This window comes from Orycteropus afer, unplaced genomic scaffold (assembly GCF_000298275.1).
Source record: "Orycteropus afer afer isolate SDZICR_OR568_19922 unplaced genomic scaffold, OryAfe1.0 scaffold00007, whole genome shotgun sequence".
Lineage (NCBI taxonomy): Eukaryota > Metazoa > Chordata > Mammalia > Tubulidentata > Orycteropodidae > Orycteropus > Orycteropus afer.
In genome coordinates this window covers 9,329,657-9,334,121 of record NW_006921594.1, presented here as the reverse complement: position 1 = coordinate 9,334,121, position 4,465 = coordinate 9,329,657, and positions in this window count along the sequence as shown.

Here is a 4,465-nt window from a genome sequence, read left to right as displayed (position 1 = left end):
CTTTTTGCCATAAATGATATCCTATGAAACCTTTCCTCAGGAGTATGTGTACAGTGTGTGTGGGCTGGATCTTGATGCAACATATATTGTTTTGGACTACGATCAAAAAAGTTTGTAAGTTTGAAGCTAGAGGCCTAAAAGTTATTGAACAGATTATATTAAGTTATAGCTCAACTTAGAGAACACAATCACAGACTTTTCCCAAAACTCATCAGCAAATTATTGCAGAAATTAATTTTGATGCTATTACCCCGGCTGTTGCTGTCTCTCTTTTATTCTGGAGAATATAAGGACTGGGAAATTTAAAACCCATTTATTAACAGTCTTCCTGCCTGGAATGCCATTTGGTTCATCTGGATGACAATATTAAAGTTACTGTATCTAATTTTACCTTGACAATTAGATCCTGTGCTCCAAGGATTTAGGCAAAAATTTAGGTTGCAGAGCAGCCTGATTGTATGAATACTTGAATCTATCAGTCATCATATCAGTCTTTCTCATAGCATCTTCTTTGACTTATTCACTCCCATTTTTTCTGCTCAATTTGGGTAAGATTTTTGAATTCTGAGACTCGACAAAAGAATTAATTCAAAATAACCTCCCCTGTTAGGAGCTCTGGTGGTGTAGTAGTTAAAGCATTGATCTGGTAATCAAAAGGTTGGTGGTTCAAAGCTACCAGCTGCTCTATAGGAGAAAGATGAGGCAGTATGTTTCCGTAAAGATTTACAGCCTTGGAAACCTTATGGGAGCTATTCTACTCTGACCTATGAGTCTACTCTGTCTCTGTGAGTCAGAACTGACTCAGTGGCAGTGGATTTGCTTTTTTGTTTGTTCTGTTTTGGTTTTGGTTTGGTCTGTCCAGCAGACATCCTTGTTATTATGGAGATTCTCTAGACACTGGTAAAACTTTTATAATATATATTATTATCAAGCACTTTTTTTTAATAAATGAATTTATTTCAGTCAGAATTAGAGTATATTTAGAACTTGTTCTGCCTATATGACTCCTCTTGCTGCCTTCTTCTCCCAACCTTGACTCCAATTATAACATTATGTGATGGGAACATATGCTGCAGAGTGTTAGATTTTGTTAAACTATCCAATTCTTTTTCCTCAGCATTATAGCTATGACTATAGTCACATAACAGATTTCCAGACATATTCTACCATTCTGACATCAGTAGGAATCATTTAGATTAATTACTTGGTCATTCTTCAGCCGCACATACTTTTGAAATGTGTATGATGTGGCCTTTCTTTTGCTCCTTGAGCAAGGTGATGAGGTGATGTCACTATATATATATATATATATATATATATATATATAGTCATAGCTGTTTGATAGACAGATGGAAAATGTTGATTAAAGTGATATCACTTTTCAATGTTAATTGGACTGTGATCTCACTGTATAATAAGCTTCCATTTTAAAAAAGTCTTCAGTGTGAGGTGTTTTTGGACACTGCATTTTAGATTAGGGCATAACTGAAGATACAGTCTGCTGCCTTAAAAAGCACAGTTACCACTCTATAAAAGAACAACATAAGTTGCTAGGTAATCTGACATGTGAGTGTCTGGTGATGTTCATCTAAAGGCAATGTCTCAGGGGTGTAATTTGGGAACTATGTGGGGATAAAGAAAGAGCAAAGGCACTATTCCAGATTTTTGCCCTGGTACCTGTAATGATATTTCTTAATAAATTAAGTATTTTACTTTTCATATTGTCCTTCCTCTGACACTTCTACCTTTTTTTTCTTTTTTTTTTAGTCATGTTCCTATTACTTTCTCTTCTTCCTATTTCTTTTTTCTATTTATTATTCTCTATTCTCTTAAGACAGATGGCCTTGTGGAACAAAGTTGATTAGACAAGAGGAAATAGGGTGGTTCTTTTTTTTTTTCTGCCTAAAAATCTGCTTCATATAGAGTTTTGCTATCTTAGTTTTCAAGAATGCCTACAGGCTTTCTGAACTTCTATTTTGAAAGACACTTGAGAAAGGTCTTAGTCTTGCTTACGGGAGAGGCAAAGATAAACTAGCTTTAGAAGATTATATTTTATGTGATGTTCAAACTACTAGAGTGATTCTCATTGAATAAAATACTTTCCTGATCTAACCAACAGGATCTGACCATTTATTACTATCATCTTATCTTTGTCAGAACCTGTCACACCATTACAATGTACCAAATTCCAGAAGAACACGTGTTTAATTAAAAAAAAAAAAAAACAACTTTGACTTATTTTCAAGGTGTTATTTTTATTAACCTTTATAGTTTTGCTTTCATACATTAAGACTCTGTCTTGTAAAACTAAGCAAAAAGTTTGATATTCAGAATATCTGAGAAAATAAAACCAGCTATTAGGATAAAATACACTCTGGTGGTGTACTGGCCAAGGCATTTGGCTGCTAGCCAAAAGGTCAGTGTCTCAACCCATGGAAATAAGATGAGGCAGTCTGCTTCCATAAAGATTTATAGCCTTGGAAACCCAATGAGAGTCACCATGAGTCAGATTCAACAATAATAAAATGTTTGAAACTAATCAGTCAACATTTGCTGTTTATTTTAAAATGTAAGTTTCAAACATCAAGAAAAAAAATGTTAAAAAATGAAGTTCAAAAAGTAATTCAGTTCTGAAGCAAGTAGCACATTACTTCAAAATGAAAACATTTCAGTGTATTACTTGCATATGTAATGAAACTATGTTTCATCATTTTCTTCAATTAAGTGCTTAGTAGGAGAGTGTCATAACAAATATGTATAACATTGTAAAGAAGGGGGTTTCCAGAGCACTTCATTGTGCTCATGAGGCGCCTGTACATAGACCAAGAGGCTATTATTTCAACAGAGCAAGAGGACACTGAATGTTTAAAATCAGGAAGAGTGTGCATCAGGGTTGTATCCTTTTACCATACTTATTCAATCTATGCCGAACAATTAATCTGAGAAGTTGGACTATATAAAGAAGAACATAGCATCAGGAGAGGAGGAAGATGCATTAACAACCTGCAATATGCAGATGATACAACCATGTTTGCTGAAAGTGAAGATGATTTAAAGCATTTACTGATGAAGGTCAAAAACTAGAGTCCTCAACATGGATTACACCTCAAAAAATTGAAGATGGAAATCTTCACAACTGGCCAATAAACTATATCATGATAAATAAAGAAAAGATTGAACTTATCAGGGATTTCATTTTGTTTGGAGCCACAATCAAAACCCATGGAAGCAGCAGTCAAAAAATCAGATGTCATGTTGCACTGGGCAAATATGCCGCAAAAGACCTCTTTAAAGTGTTAAGAAAGAAAGATGTGACTTTGAACACTGAGGTACACCTAGCTCAAGCCATGGCATTTTCAATAGCTTCCTATGCATGTGAAAGCTGGACAATGAGTAAGGAAGACTAGAGGAGAACTGATGTCTTTGAATTGTGGTGTTAGTGAAGAATACTGAAAATAACATGGACTGCCAGAAGAACACCACCACTCGTCTGTCAGTTTGTCATACTGTGGTGACTTGTGTGTTGCTGTGAGGCTGGAGACTATGCCACCAGTATTTCAAGTACCAGCAGGGTCACCCATGATGGGCAGATTTCAGTGGAGCTTCCAGATTAAGACAGACTTGGAAGAAGGAAGGAGCCATCCACTTCTTAAAGAAATGGCCAGTGAAAACCTTATGAACAGCAGTGAAACACTATATGATATATTACCAGAAAACTTTAAGAATAGCCTTGAGACATTATCTGATATACTGCAGAAGATGTGCCCCTCAGGTCAAAAGGCACACAAAATATGACAGGGGAAGAGCTACCTCCTCAGAGTAGAGCCAACCTTACTAGTGTGGATGGAGGAAGCATCCAGGACCTCCATTTCCTGATGTGGCATGACTCAAAATGAGAAGAAACAACTGCAAACATCCATTAATAACCAGAACATGGAGTGTATGAAGTATGAATCTAGGAAATTAGGAAGTTGTTAAAAATGAAATGGTCTCATAAAGATCAATATCCTAAGCATTAGTGAGCTGAAATGGACTAGTTTTGGCCATTTTGAATCCCATAGTCATATGATCTACTATATGGTGAATGACAAATTGAAGAAGAATGGTGTGACATGCATCATCACAAAGGATGTTTCAAGATCTATCCTGAAGTACAATGCTGTCAGTGATAGGATAATATCCATATGCCTACAAGGTAGACCAGTTAATACTACTAGTATTCATATATACTCACCAACCACCAAAGCCAAATACAAGAAAATTGAAGATTTTTACCAACTTCTGCAGTCTGAAATTGACCAAACATGCAATCAAGATGTGATTGAAATACAAAAGTTGGAAACAAAGAAGAATCATTGGTTTGGAAAATAGGGTCTTGGTGATAGAAATAATGCTGGAGATTGCATGATAGAATTTTGCAAGACTAACAAGAAAGGTTGGGCATTCCTACTTCTGTAGTGATACT